Source organism: Notamacropus eugenii, chromosome 5 (assembly GCF_028372415.1).
Source record: "Notamacropus eugenii isolate mMacEug1 chromosome 5, mMacEug1.pri_v2, whole genome shotgun sequence".
NCBI classification, from domain to species: Eukaryota; Metazoa; Chordata; class Mammalia; order Diprotodontia; family Macropodidae; genus Notamacropus; species Notamacropus eugenii.
In genome coordinates, this window is record NC_092876.1 from 332,079,784 (window position 1) to 332,095,691 (window position 15,908).

The 15,908-nt window shown below is 39.2% G+C and overlaps 1 long non-coding RNA gene across 1 annotated transcript; it reads left to right on the forward strand.

Moving 5' to 3' along the window:
* Nucleotides 1–240: 240 nt before the first annotated feature.
* On the forward strand, nucleotides 241–15,272 carry LOC140509247 (uncharacterized). Its single transcript, XR_011968606.1, has 3 exons — nucleotides 241–934; nucleotides 2,094–2,148; nucleotides 15,093–15,272. It is a non-coding gene; the product is annotated as an uncharacterized lncRNA (long non-coding RNA).
* Nucleotides 15,273–15,908: the final 636 nt, after the last annotated feature.

Here is a 15,908-nt window from a genome sequence, read left to right on the forward strand (position 1 = left end):
AAAGGAGTTAAGTATTTAGACAGAAAAGGGACAAGGCATGTATTTTCTCTCCATCTCTGACTGACTGCAGGCAGCCTGATGGGTGAACAAGACAGAGAGAGAGAGAGGGAGAGAGAGAGAGAGAGAGAGAGAGAGAGAGAGAGAGAGAGAGAGAGAGAGAGAGAGAGAGAGAGAGAGAGAGAGAACAATTATTTTAGTAGGATCAAAAATATCCTTTCTCTCCCTCTACATTACTGAACTGTGGCCAGGTTCTGGGGTGCAAAAGGACAAATATGGAAAAAAAGGAAAGATGAGAATCCTTCCCCTCAGATCTAAGAGGAGTTCACTTCACTGGTTATAAGAAGCAGATTTGGGGGCCTGTGAAATTTTAAGGTTTGCACTTTGGAATACAACTAACATTTAACCCTTTTCCTGGATCATAAAAAGAGAAGAAATCCACTTCACTGATTAGAGACAGGCAGGCCTGGGGGCTGTGTCAGTGAAAGCTTCAAGGAGAAGAGAGGAGGAGGCATGCACTTTGTAACACAACTGACATTTAACCCTTTCCTGACTCATGAGAAAGGGGAAAGGTTTGTGTGAAGTGAGATACAACCAAAAGGTAATTGAGTTTTATTGGAATATCTAGCTAGAATTCAGGACATCTTACAAACTAAAATTAAGTACTGGTCAATTTAAAAATAACTTTTAAAATTGGGGGATGTGTTAAAACGGGAAACCTGAAAAAATTGTATGAGACTCCTATTCACAAAAAAAAAAATCATAGAGAACATTGTGTTAGGCACCTGGCAGAGGGCAGACACTATAAATGCTAACTATTATTATTGTTTCCTTAATTAGACATGACTAATATACAATGCCAATGGTGATGAGATGCCTGATCTTCTATGTAAAGCAATTTGGAAATGCATGCAACAGAATTGGAGTCACCTGATTGGTAATGTGTTTGTTTCAAGTTTAAAATACATAATATTGTTTCAAATTGGTAACTTTTTTATCAGTTATATCAAGGCACTTTTCATAATTTGGATGCCATTAAAATATGAACTGAAAGAAAGATTGTGAAAAAATTGTTTAAAGCTGGTTATGTTATTTTATCAACCCTACTAACCTTGTCTAATAATGTTTTATAACTGCCATTTAGAAAACTGGGTATTTCTGCCTTTGCTAGTAGGCTACAGCTAAAACAAATTGGCTAACTAAGTTATTTTCAGTTATTGTTTTAATGCTAAAACCAACAATTGGTAATTGATTACTGTTTGGAAAGGAGGAGATAAGGTCAAAGCCTTATCCAGATTGGTTTTGCGCACTCAGAACAGTCCTCCTTGGGATATGAGAGTGTACAGCAGGGTTAGTTTATCCCATCTTGGGGGAGAAGGGGTGGTAGTATCAAAGAGCACAACTCACAGCAGCTATAAGGGTAGGTGGCGTGGATACTCCTGACTCCTCTCCCTTAGGAAGATGGCCAAGGTCACCTCCAATGTAGTGTTACAGGGGGTGACTGGAGGCCCCATGTGCCAGCTACCATATACTGGGGTCCTAAAAATAAATCATTTCTGCTCTGGTGGAAACCAGTGCAGAATGCAGTATGCTATGTGCTTACAAATGAGATCATCCTGGCTATACCCCAAAAGGCCCTAAATCACCCTACTATAGAGTGGCCCTAGGGACATTGTGCAAGAAATTTGGAAAGAATGTAAGGGCAGCTTTTCAGGGGTGGATTGTAAGATTTATATAAGGGAAAAAAGCTCTAAAATACAGTAATAAATGAAATAAGTGAAAAGCCATAAGAGCTTAAACTCTATGAAAGGTGGAAGCTCAGACATGATGATTTATTTACAATTAGCTACAAAATTATATTTGTGATACCGAGTCAAATCTTAAGATACTATGATCCATGAAAGTTATAACAAGAATACTGTGACCAGGACATGATCAATACACAAACTTATGTTTAGGAATAACATTGGCTTAACTCCCAAGCACATTCTAAGCAGAAAACCAAAAATATCTACTAATCAGTAATGATGACCTCTCTAATTCCCCTGCCTTTGTCTGTTTTCTATAATTACCGCGGGAATTTTGGGACTCTTCAGTGAGGATCCACAGAACTGCCTGGCTATTGCCCCAGACTGAAGATTGCCTCTGTTTGTAAGTATTTATAAAGACTGATCAAACTACTACCTATAAGTAGTCTAGAGCTCCAAGACCTCTTCCTTTTCTATAAAAAGAACACTCAATGGTCATGGGGGAGGTACAGAGTTCTCTAGTTAGTGGAATTCTGGACCTTATAGAGGGCATTGTGAAATTATTGCACTCTAAATTTTAGGCCCCCTCAATTTCTCACTTTGGGAGAAGCCTTGGTGGCATCTCATTAGTTGTGTGTCTAGAAAGGCTCATTGATTTGGACCCAGAAGGGATCTCAGGGGCCACTTAGTCCCATGCCTTATTTTATTGAAGGTAAAATCATGGCCCAGGAAATGAGAAGTGACTTGTCCAGTGTTATACAAATAATGAGTAGCTGAGCCAGGATGTGAACCCAGGTTCTCATGACTCCAAATCAAACTCTTTTTCTCACTAAACCATGGAGGGAAAGTAAGAATAATTGTGTGGAGGCTATTGTCACAATCCAGAAGGGTAGTGAGGAGGGCTTATAGTGGGATGGTGATAGTGGGCACGAAGAAGAGGGTATGGATTGTATAAATGGAATCTATTGGATTTACTGTTTAACCTTCCCTTTCTTATCCTCTCATATCCAAAGTTAACACCATAGTTTTGAACACAGGAGCCTGAATGTCTGGTGGATGCCACTGACAGACCTAGTGATGTCTAAAACAAAAGTAAAATTTTGGAAAAAAATACTAAGCTCAGAGTGGGACACATAGGGTTGCAGGTCCTGATGGGGATATCTTTTCGGCAGCTAAAGATCATAGGAACATAGATTTTAGAGCTAGAAGAAAATTTAGAGATCATCTATTATTGCCCCCATCCCCATTTTACAGATGATAAAACTGAGACAAGGGAGATAACATGACTAATCTAATGTTACACAGATAGGAAGGGTAAATGTTTCATTTAAGACATTTAAGACTCAGCTCAACCGACACCTTCTGTAAGAAGGCTTTTATCTCTCTGTCTCCCCTTTCCCCACTGCTGACGACTAAACTATTGCTGATGATCCAAGACTACATGCTAGTTAATTGCCATATATTTATACATGGTTATGGTTAGAATGTAAAATCTTTGAGAGCAGGAACCATTTGTTAAATTTAATTTTTTTAAATTTTCAATTCTAAATTCTTTCCTTTTCTTCACCCTCTCCCACCCAGAAGGTGAGAACTAATACATATGAATTTATGGAAAACATATTTTCCTATTAGCCATTGTGGAGAGAGAGGGAGAGGGAGAGGAAGAGGGAGAGAAGAGAGAGAGAGAGAGAGAATGGATGAGAGAGGAAAAATAAATAAAGGAAGGAAAATGCTTCATTCTGCATCCAGAATCCATCAGTTCTCTACCTGGAGGTGTATAGCTTTTTCCTTCATTAGTCTTTTTGAAAGTTTTTTGCTTTTACATATGTATCTCCTGCATGAAGCATAGTGCTTGGCACATGAATAGATACTTAGTCAATCCTTATCAGATGGTTGAAGGCAATACTTGGATTTGAACCCAGGTCCTTTGACTCACATGCCTGGAATTCCTTCCTTCCTTATTCCCCACTTCATAGAATACCTCTCTTCCTTTCAGATACAGAGTAAGCACCATCACTGCTATAAATTGTTTCCTGGTCTCCTCCTCACCCCTATTACTAGTACCCTTTCTCCCATCTTTGTATATATTTGTATTTTATTTTATATATATTTCTACATTTATATATGTTCTTATTGCCTCCCTTGTTGTGAGTGTGTTGTGATTGATTCATTCTTTGCATTTCCATTCCTGGCACCTAGCACAGTACCTGACATACTTTTAGTTACTTAATAAATTCCTACTGATTATTTCTGGGATTGGTGGTGCATGCCTATGATGATCCCTGTTACTGGGGAGACTGAGACTGGTGGATCTCTGGAGTTCAAGATTTCTGAGCTGAATTGAACTATATTGACCCAGAGGCCACACAAATTTTGACATTAATATGGAGGGTAGTGCACCAGGTTGCTTAAGGAGGGGTGAAATGGCCCAGGTTGAAAATGGAATAGGTCAAAGTTTCCATGCTGATCAGAGTGAGATCTGTCCTTGAGTGACCCCTGAACTTCCAACTTGGGCAAAATAAGGAGAACTAGGTTTAAATTTTGTTGTTGTTATTGATCGATTGACTCTAAAGCCAATGTTCTTTCCACTACACCATGCTACCTCTCCTTCAACAAATGTCTGGAGATTGGGACAGAGGTTGGGTCAAGCAACAGAGATTTGGGAAGGTTTGGCATTGGGGTATATAAGGGTATTGAAACTACGGGAATATATGAGATTTATTCATTCCTTTAACAAACATTAAATACCTACTAAGTGCAAAGTACTGTCCAGGGTGCTGAAGATGACCAAGAATTGTTTCTACCAAATTATTTAAAATCAAGGGGTTTCCAAAAAAAGGTGGGGGGAGCAGTTTCTTGGATGGGAGATTGCTTTTCTGTTTTAAAACAGAACAGCCTGTTCTGTACTGAGCTGTTATTCTCACCTGAGAACTCAGTATTGGAGTCTCTGACTCATTAAAAGTAGAATGAAATCAGAGCCATGTTTGCCTACTTCCCTTCCATTTGGTACCTGTGTCTGGAGTTCTTTCTCTCTCTCTCTCTTTTTCTTTCTCTGAACTTTAATACATGTTTAATGTGAATCTTAATGATTTGATTAGAATGGCATAATTACATAATTGGAATGTATTGTGTATGCTGGGGGGAAGGAGTCTGGAAGGTACTTGGTGAGTGACGTTACATAAACAGAATAATAACAATGGAGAGATTGAGAATAAGCTTAATGTGAAAATAATTAGGTATATTTGTAAGAAACGGACACTCCTAAAAAATGAGAGGCGATATCTTCCCTTCTTTAAAAAAATGGTTGGGATGCATTTCTTCCTCTCACGCTGAAGTATCAGTAAAAATAGATCTCAAGAAAGAATATATGCAATAGCTTTTTACAAGAATAGTCTCATAAGATCATGGGGTTTCAGATATGGAAGGGAACTCAGAGGTCAAAGAGTTCAACCCCCTGGTTATTTGATGAATCCACTCTATAGTATCTAATACAAGTAGTTGCCCAATCTCTACATGAACACTTCCAGTGATAAAGAACACACTTCACCAAGATCCTCCTTCCATTTCTGTACCACTAATTGTTACCAATTTCTTCCTTAGATGGAACCCCATTCATATCTTCTTCCTCATAGCTTCTATCCATGAAGGGGCTTAGCTCTGCCCTCTACAGACAAACAGAATAAAAACTCATCCTTCTTCCATATGACTATTCTCTCCCCTCTAAGATTTCTCTTCTGCATGCTGACTTTTGTTTCCTTCAATTATTCCTTCCATAACATGGTTTTAAGTCTTCTTATCATTCAGAGCATAGTACTAAGGCCATGCTCTAGTTTGTTCATACCTTCCTTGTAAAGTGGTATTCAGAACTAATACAGTACCTCAGATATTGTCCAACCAGGACAGAATATACTATATGTTTGAAGCCCCATGATTTGGGCATCAACCTCATCTCCCAGGATATAATGCAAATTAGACTCATTTATGAACCAGAATGCTCTGTATCTCAGGGTGCATCAAAGCAGATTGCTTGCTCTTTTCCCCTTTTTTTTAAACCATCACCATTGGTTCAGCATGTTTTATGAGACTTATTTACATATCATCTGAACACTGAGTGCATCATTAATTTGGAGGGAACATTGTGAAAACTTCCCTCCCCAGTACAAATTGTGCTGTCTCTCTTTGGTAATGTATCATTATAGAAGAGAAAAAGATACCAAGTCAACAATGATGATTACTAGGTCATTTGGATTCAAGAAAAAACTCTACCTGTGTGGCAACTTTCTGGATTAATTGGCCTGTCAAATCTCATCTTCACTCAACATTTAGCATACTCATTATCATCATTTATTTGTATTACCTATTAAAAGAATAGATTACTTCCTTCTTTACTCCTTTCCCCTTGTACCTATTGACTTAGCTGTGACCATTTGCATCTGTCCCATAGTGCTCTCCCAGTTTCTACACTTGGCCTTTCCTTGTCTGTCCTATTTCAATGTTGCCCCTAACTTGGTACCAGCATCATGGAATTGCTTTTTCCTTAATAAGAATTTTCTAATGTTAAACATAAAAGGGACCTTAGAGATCATCTAATCCAATCCCTTCCTTTTATATTTGAAGATGTGGAGACTCAGAGATGGGGAGAGACTTAACCAAAGTCACACAGCTGTTATATAACAAAGATAGGAGCCAGTTTTCTTGCACTTTTACACTTATACCTGACAATTACTACATCTTTTTATTTTTGAGGAGACCTTAATTCTGCCTTTAATTATCTATTGGCATAGTGAACAGAGCATTCGGGAAGAGCTGAGTTCAAATCCAGCCTCTGATACTTATTAGCTGTGTGACCCTGGACAAATCACTGAATGTGTTTGCCTCAGTTTCCTCGACTGAACAATGAGGATAATAGTACTTACTTCCTAGAGCTGTTGTAGAGATAGTTATAAAGAACTTAGCACAGTGCCTAGAATATAGTAGGTGCTTAATAAATGTCTGTTCTCTTCCCTTCCCTAGTGTTTGTTTTGCAACTACATACAACTAGCCTGCTTACCAACCAGCTCTACCTCACAGGATTAGACAGAAATAGTTTTCTATCAACAGGTTTATGGTAACAATATTCATTTACCCAAAAGTAGCTTTAAAAATACAATTGTGCAATATGCAATGAGGTTTTTAAATAGGAGAGAAAGTGGGTCAGTCTCAAGTCCCATTAGTCACATGATTTTGAAGGTGGATTCATGTTGTAAGGGTGTGAGAGCTCTTCTCTTTCTCTCTCTCTCTCTCTCTCTCTCTCTCTTTCTGTATCTGTCTCTCTCCTTTCGCTACTTCCAAGGGTATGCTGGCAAATTTGACAACTGGCTCTGGGGAAAAAATATGATGGACACTCTATTTTAAAATTAAATCTGAATTAACATTTTCTCCATCATTTCCTTGTCTAAACAATCAAAAAAATAATAAATCAAGCCCTGATTCATACTGTTTGCTTTTATAAGATGTGAATTCTCACGCTGAAAATTTTAACAATTGACTTAAGCAAGCTCCAGCACACCCCTGATGACTTCCCACGTTTACATGTTCAGAACCATCTCTCTCCCAAGCTTCAGTTCAGTACCTCCAACTCCCTGCTGAACATCTCCACCTGAATATCCCAAAGGCACCTCAGACTCAATGTATCCAAAATGGAATTCACTATTCATGCCCCTTCCCCAGTTCATCTCTTTCCCTAACTTCCCTATTTCTGTCAAGGTCATTAAAATCCTCCTCATCCATTCTGCCAATCTTGGGGCAATCCTCTGCTCTTCACTCTCCCTTCCTGCCTCCCCTCCCCCATGTCTAATCAGCTGCCAAGTCTTGTAGTTTGTACTTCCACAGTACCTTTTGCTTCCATCCACTTCTCTCTATTCACATAGCAAGAACGTGTTCAGACCCTCATTTTCTCTCATCTAGAAGACTGCCAAAGCTTCCTAAATGCTTTTCCCACTTCCGGGCTCTCCTTCTTCTAAACGACTTTCTTAATTGACATTCCAAAAGTACATATCTGAACACATCTCTATCCTGCTTAAAAAGTTCCAGGTGCTTCTTATTTCCTCTGGGATATACTTCTTGGCATTGTGTTACAGTATTTCAGTAACATTACTCTTCCTCATGCAGCTACATTCCAGTCAAACAGACTTACTTTCTACTTCCCATCTGCCATGTTTTTTTCTATCTCTTTAAACAGACTGGCCTCCATGCCTGGAAAACTTCCCATACTTACCTCTACCTCTTAGAATCTCTAGCTCCAAACTAGCCTTAGTTCAAGTGACACCTCCAAAAAATTGTTAGTGGTCCTGTTCCAAAATGCTTTGTGAAATTTATTTTGTACATATTTTATATTCTCTTCTCTGTGTATATGTTTTTCTCCCACATAGAGTATAAGCTCCCTGAGGACAAGGATTGTTTTCTTTCTTTTCTTTGTATCCCTAGCACTGAACACAGTGTCTGGTGTCTAGGAGTGTTTAATAAATACTCATTGAACTGAATTGCTTTTGTGATGAGATTATCCAGTGTGACTAGTTTGGTCTTATAGGTGTAACCAAGTTTAAGCCCGTCATCATTCTATAGATCATGTAAAATGGCAGTAGTTCAGGATTTCATCAAATGTGATTTCAGGTGGGATTTTCTGATACACTTGACCCAATTTCCTGTCAAAACACCTTTAAAAAGTTAGCCCATGCCCTGAATCATGTCCTGATGTATCCATGTGTCTTGTTCTTGCCATTGGCTGAGGCTTAGGGATCCCCATGGTACTAGCTGGGATTTCGCAAATGAAGCAGGGGGAAAAAGCTGCGATGGGAAAGTCCCTGCTTAGAGGGAGACAGAAAGCTATTATCTAGCATAGAGGGATAGGATCCCAATGGTACGTCTAGGTAAGTCTGCCTTTCTCTCTCTTATTTGGCCAAGAATAATAAGAGTAGAGAATAATAACAATTATGTTTAATAAATTTATAGAATACTTTGAAAAGTTTTCCTAATAACAGCCCTATGAGAGTTGTGCTACACTATTATCACCATTTTTCCACTTGGGAAAACTGAATGACTTGCTTATAGTCCAACAACTGTAAGAAAAGGGATTTAAATCCAGAGCCCCAGATCCAGTGCTTCCTTTCCTCCCCTCCCCTCCTCTCCCCTCCCCTCCTCTCCCCTCCCCTCCTTTCCCCTCCCCTCCTCTCCCCTTCCTTCCTTCCTTCTTTCCTTCCTTCCTTCCTTCCTTCCTTCCTTCCTTCCTTCCTTCCTTCCTTCCTTCCTTCCTTCCTTCCTTCCTTCCTTCCTTCCTTCCCTTCCTTTCCTTTGCCTTCCCCTTGACCAGGTCTCTTTTTCTCACTCAGGCTGGAAGTGTTGCTACCACTTACTGACCAATTCCAGAGCTGATTAGTTTGGAAGCTTTAATGTGCTCCATTTTTTTTCTGATCTGGGTGAACACCCATCGTCCCTCACTTAAAAGCACAAATTTTAGGCTAGCACCTGCCCAGCTCCCATCAGCTCTGTGCTCCTTCACCACAGAGTGATCAAGTCTGTATACCGTATGATATTTTTGATGAGTGGCCAACATAGAGTGGAGATGGCAGTCTTCACAAAGATGTGATCTCTGGGAGTCAGGAGGAAGGATCTGATATTGGGAGAACAAAACACAGAGAGTGGCTTTGAGTTCTTTATAGAATTTAATGTATTTCATAGGTCTTAGTTTCTTGGATTATATCTATGCTTTTATAAATGGGGGCTTGCCCACACCTTTTGGCTTTCCCTAAATTCAACTTGAAAGGTTGTTGATTAAGTGATGGGATCTTGGACTTAGAATTGGTAGAGGCCTTAAAGACCACCTACTCTAGCCCCACCATTTTACAAATGAGGAAACTGAAGTTCATGAAGGTCAAGTAACTTATCTCAAGTCTATCCTACAGTAAGAAGCAGAGCCACAATCTGAACCCACATCTTCTGACTCCCAAGTCCTATCCTCTTTCTTCCATAGCACACTGCCTCTTGCTATTCAGCTCATAGGAAATGTTCATCTCAGAGCAGTGGTAAATATTGCTGGTGCTTTTGGTCCAATGACATATATTTTATTGCTGTTATTTACCTTCGGGAGATGCTACTAGCGGTATATGGATTCGATATTCTGAAAGCACACATTTGACTAATGTATGGAGTTAAGTAAAGTCATTGTCAAAATTCTCTAAGCTATCACCTTCACTCCCTCATCTCTGCTCCAGGATCCAAGTCCACCTATAACTATAATATTCTCACTTAGAGTTCTAGGATTATTAATTTAAAATTAGAAAGCACCTTATCTTCCCCAATCTACACAATTTGACTTTATTAATTAAGAAACTAAGGCCAAGAGAGGTTAAGTGACTTGCCCAAAGTCACGTAGGTAATATGAGAGGAAAATGCAAATCCATGTTTTGAAACCTAGTCCTTTGACTTCAAATTTATCACCCTTTCCACAGTCCCACATTAGTTTCTTTTTGCCATCAACTATCAACCAATCAATAAACATATATTAAATGCTTACTATGTGCCAGGCACTGTGCTAAGTGCTTTTTACCCAGCTCATATTGTTGTTCAGTCATTTTAGTCATGTCTGACTTTTTGTGATCTCATTTTGGGTTTTCTTGGCAAAGATACTGGAGTGGTTTGTCATTTTTTTCTCCAGTTCACTTTACAGATGAGGAAACTGAGGCAAACAGGGTGAAATGACTTGCCCAGTGTCACACACCAGTATGTGTCTGAGGCCAGATTTGAATTCAGGAAGATGAGTCTTCCTGACTTCATGTCCACCTAGCTGCCCAGCTCATATTCATTCCTAGATACCAATTCCTGCCCAGTCGAATAAGCCTTACATATTAGGTCACAGCTCTCTTTGCTGGTGCATTTGTTTGCTCACACTTTTTTCACCCTCTATTAACCATCCATTTAGAAATATTTCTTGGTCTTATGCTCCCCATCTTAGGGCTCTTGTGCATGACTTCAAGGAACAGCTCCAAGAACATATAAGAAAAATAAAGGGAGGTCAGGATTAGTATGAATAGGTTGATTCCAGTTCACTTATAAATCCAGGACAGGAAGATTTCTCCTTGACTTACTGTTGGGTTGCTGCTAACTGCTTAGATAGTTCAGTTTCCTGTTGGAATACCTAAGGCATAAGGAGGTTTATCTGGGAAAGAAATGCAAGAATCTTTGCCACTGTATGCTCAAAAGTTTGGCTTTCAGGGACTCAGGCCACAGACTCTTACTAACTGAAGAAGTAACAATCAAATGAAAACTAAAAAAAATAATGTAAAAAAGGCATTTCTTTGAATTTGAGATTTGCTGGAAACCTTTGTCTAGACAGTTTCTCTGCCCCTTGTATGTCCTCAGTGAATCAGCTAAATGGTTTTAGAGACTTTAATGACCCTAGGAAAGGTGATTGATGAGAGGGTCACTCCTTTTTCTGTTTCCAGATGTCTCCCCTACATAATAGGGTCCTGTCGTTTCTACTTACTGTCTTCCCAGTTCAGGAAACTCTTTATTCATGGATCCCTGCAGTATTATCCCCTCCAAAGAAATCTTAGTAACCAAGACGTTGGAATCCTACTTCTTTAGGTGCTGTCAGAGGGAGTGAGGGACACTAAGTAGGAGAGGAGGACATGATCTCTTTGCCTTCACTCCTCTATTCATTTATCACTATTGTTGTCTACCACCCTCTTCCCTTTTCCTTTGGACCAGACCTATTTTTATTTTCCTATATGTCTTCCCCACTTGGTTGACTTTTTCTTCCACTTCTATCCTTGGATCAGACTCAAACGGACTTGAACAACCTTGTTGGTAACTCTGCTATTCCTTTGGCCTCACAGATCCTCCTTGAGCATTTTGGCTCCTATCTCTGCTCCCCATTGGCTACTCATCCAAGGAAGCTTACCACACATATAGACCTGGTCATTATGTGGCATGGTGGAAAGAATGCTCTGTCTGGAATCAAACATCCTGGTTTGATTCCCAGTACTGACAGTTAGCCTCAGTTTCCCAAGTGGAAAATGGGGATAACAATACTTACACTTTAGGTACTAGGGAGGGCAGTATTAATATAAATGACCATAAAGCCCAGAGTGGAAAGGGAATGTTGTATGGCTATGAATCTAGGTTCTGCAAATGACCTAAGGGAAACGAATATGGTTAAGAGCTTCAAAGATCCATTAATGATAGAAAGCAGGTTTGGGAGAAGATGTGATTTAACACACAAGGTTGCTGTTAGAAAAGCTATTTACATGCTTTTAATTAATATGTGTGTGCATATGTGTGCATATATATATGTATGTGTATATATTCCAGAGGACTTATGATAAAACATGCTATCCATTACAGAGAAGTGATGAATTAAGTGTGCAGAATGAGACATATATCACTATATACATATACATATGTTTAAAAATATCTTCATATACTTGGAAATATGTAGTTATATATGCCAACACATTTATTTTTGTACACATATATGTATATAATATACATGTATGTATGCATGTGTGAATGTGTCTGTGTCTGTGTACATGCACACCTATATAAATACACATGCACATATGTTTGTATACAGCCACTAAGGAAATTTATTTTGCTTTTATTTTCTTTTTTCCAATGGTGTGAGAGTGTGAGAGAGAGAATAGATTTCTGATTTTTTTTTTTAAAGAAAATTAAACAGGTGTGGGAAGTTGAATGTACTTTCAGATGAGGCCACTGTAGTATTAGTTTTACATAACTGCCTTACTTTGTAACAAGAGACCTCTCACGAAATGGAAGTGATCTGTAAATGGTTGTAATGTAAAAACAAAATCCATCAATAAAACTTAAAAAAGATAAAAGAAATAAACATCTGGACTATTATCATTTTTTTCAACTCTTATGATTCTTAGCCAGATGTCAGATGTCTTAACCAGGAGTCTTTGGAGAATATCAGGCTTGCCTCCACCTACCATTGAGATACTCTCCTGTGCCCAGGTAATTGCTTAGTTTTTCCTTCAAAGGGACGGAGTTAGTCTGAGAATTTGCTGGATTAAAAATTAATTGCCTTATCTAGTCCTCTGTTCTGACAGCAGAAATATCTTTTCCTCTCATAGCTTGTGAGCTCAGCCTGTTCTCCAAACTTGATTTGTATCCTTAATGGGTCCCTGAAGCTCTTAACTGTACCCACTTCCTTTAGGTCATTTCCAAAACCTAGATTCACAGCCATGCTATATGCCCTTTCCACTCTGGGCTCTACAATCATCTATATTAATACAGAAATAACTTGATACTTTGCACTCATTTCTTTGACAGAGTCTGACCTGTTCACCTTCAAACTTGAAATATTACCACCTCCTTGGTTCCTGAGATAAGATAGTTGATTTAAAGTTCCATGACAGGAAGTAGTATTTTCAATAAAGACCTGTAAGGCAAAGGTCAGTGATCAAGGTCCAAGACATGTGAAGTCAGGGTCAGGAATTAGGAGTAGAGCTAGGACGTCAGGCAAATGGTGAGCACCACACATGTAAGCAAGGTCAGGTGAGTCCCTGAATAGAATACTTATCAGAAATCAAATGAATCTAAATCTAAATGAATCTAAATCTGGGATCACAATCGGGAACAAAAGTCAAGGCAGGAAAGGAAAAAAAAATGACCCTGCTGTGCCTATCTCCAGACTTGGATGACCCTGAATTACTTTGGAATCTATGGAGCCCAAAGGACAGGTAGTAAGTTCCCCCTTGACTGGAGGTCTTCAAGCAGAAGGTGAATTAATATTTGTTGAATGTATTATAGTGGCGGATACTTTTAGGATGGAAGTTGGACTAAATGGACATTTATTAAGATCCTTTCCAACTCTGAAATGTTGTGAGTCTGTGAGAAAAAGAAGGTAGAACAGTGTCAAGAACCAACTGCCTCCTTAACCCAGCCCACCCTACTCTTCATTCTTGGCCGAGGAAAACGTTTTGTAAACCAGCATGCTTGTCTACTAGTGCTGTTGGGACCCTACATTCCTGTGCCCAGGTAATTGTTTATAATTCTCTCCAAAGGGAATGAGACAGACTGAGAACCTGGTGGTTGAAAATCAACTTTTTTTGTCTAGTTCAGTTTCTGTGATCTTGATAAGAATCAACCAATAGTAGGACATTGCTGTTGACATTTTCTATGTTTCGTTTTGCCAGTTCAACCAAGACAAGTATTTCTCAATAAAAGAATTGATCCTATATTTAAGGTGTGCTGATTCCAGATGGAAACTGGTGCCTTGGTGACCTGGGCACAACTCCCATGGATAAATCTGGAGCACTGTTTGTTGTTGGGTTTTTTTTTTAATCCAAACCCTAGATCAGTGGTGGGTATGCAATTGAGTATCTCTGAGTTACTCATTTAATAACTTATAGTCTTAGAGTTGCCTGCAGCACTGAGAGAGTAATTGACTTGTTCACCAATCACATGGAGAGACTGTTGCCTAATGGATGAGGAAGGAGCCTTGAAGCTAGGAAGACATGGGTTCTAGACTCCTCTCTTACATTTACTAGATGTGTGACCCCTAAATCCTGGACCCTGACCTCTCAAAGCTCTAGGCAATTCTCTGAGGCTACAATATGGGTAGCTAGGTGGTACAATGGATAAAGTACTGGGCCTGGAGTCAGGAAGACTCATCTTCCTGAGTTCAAGTCTGACCTCAGACATCTACAACCTGTGTGACCCTGGGCAAGTCACTTAATCCTGTTTGCCTCAGTTTCCTCATCTGTAAAATGAGCAAGAGAAGGAGATAGTAAATCACTCTCGAATCTTTACCAAGAAAACTCCAAATGGGGTCACAAAGAGTCAGACAGAACTGGAACAACTAAACAATAACCAACAGGAGAGAAGATGCTGAACTGAATTAGTAGAGAGAAGCTACTTTCCCCAGGTGTTCCATGCGTGAAATCACAGGGCCATGTGCTCACATGGCTAAAATATTTCAGAGATAGCATTTATTCCAGTACTGACTCTGAGGCCAGCTTTCTTTACTGCTTATTTCAGCCTGCTTCTCAAAGGGGAATGGTTAACAGAGAGAAGTTAGCATATATTTCTACCTTAGAAAAAGTAACTTTTATCAGATCAAGTTCCAGGTGTTACAGGCCATTCCAGTTTATTCCCCACTCTCTCCAAACTTAGTTTCCTGTTCCATTTAGAAGGTGTTTTTAGGATTTCACATTCATGTCATGCTCCTTCCTGCTTTTGGATTAGGTACCCATGTTTTTTCCTTTGCTTATAGTTTTCTTTCTACATCTTCCACCATTCAAATTATATCAACCTTCCCCATGAAGTCTTTATGTCTTTACATTACAGTCATCTCTGGCTGCCCTCTCCCAAGAAGAACAATTAAACAAAATCATATGATACAAGACCTTGTCTGCCAATGTCTAGAATCTTCTAGCCTCACTGCCCTCAACTTCTCTGCCATGATGGAGGAGGTATGTTTTACTACTTCTTCTCTAAGTAATTCATTGGTTTTTTCCATTACCCAGAGTTCGGATTCCTCTGTTGTCCTAGCATGTATTTTTCTTTTGGTTCTGTTTATTTTGTAGTGTTCCAGCTCATACCAATCTTCCCATATTTTTCTGAATTTTTCACATTCATAATTTCTTACTGCATAATAATATTCCATTACATAAACTTACTTCCATAAGGGAAGGCAGACTAGGGGAAAGAGTAATCAGAATGCATGACATCTGGGGGGAGGGGAAGGGAGAGGTGGGGAAAAAATTTGGAACTCGGAATCTTGTGGAAATGACTGTTGAAAACTAAAAATAAATACATAAAATAATAAAATGTCCCTCCATGTTATATTTTAAAGATCATGTCATATTCGCTCTTTCCTGTATCATATCTCATCTTAGCAGCCCAGGCAGTGATGTGCCAAGACTTCACTCTTCAGACTTTGGCACCATACTTTTATCTTCTGCCTTCATCCCTCTTGAACCACTGGTGGATTCTTCCAGGAAACTCTGACTCCTCCAAAGGGTCCAGAGCAGCTATCTTTTATTCTCTGTGAATATCTTCCTTGCCTCTTCCCACTCCATCTGCCCAATTAGAATGTAAGCTCCTTGAGATTAAATACTTTCTTTTTTTGCTTGTATTTATATCACCAATACTTAGCACAAG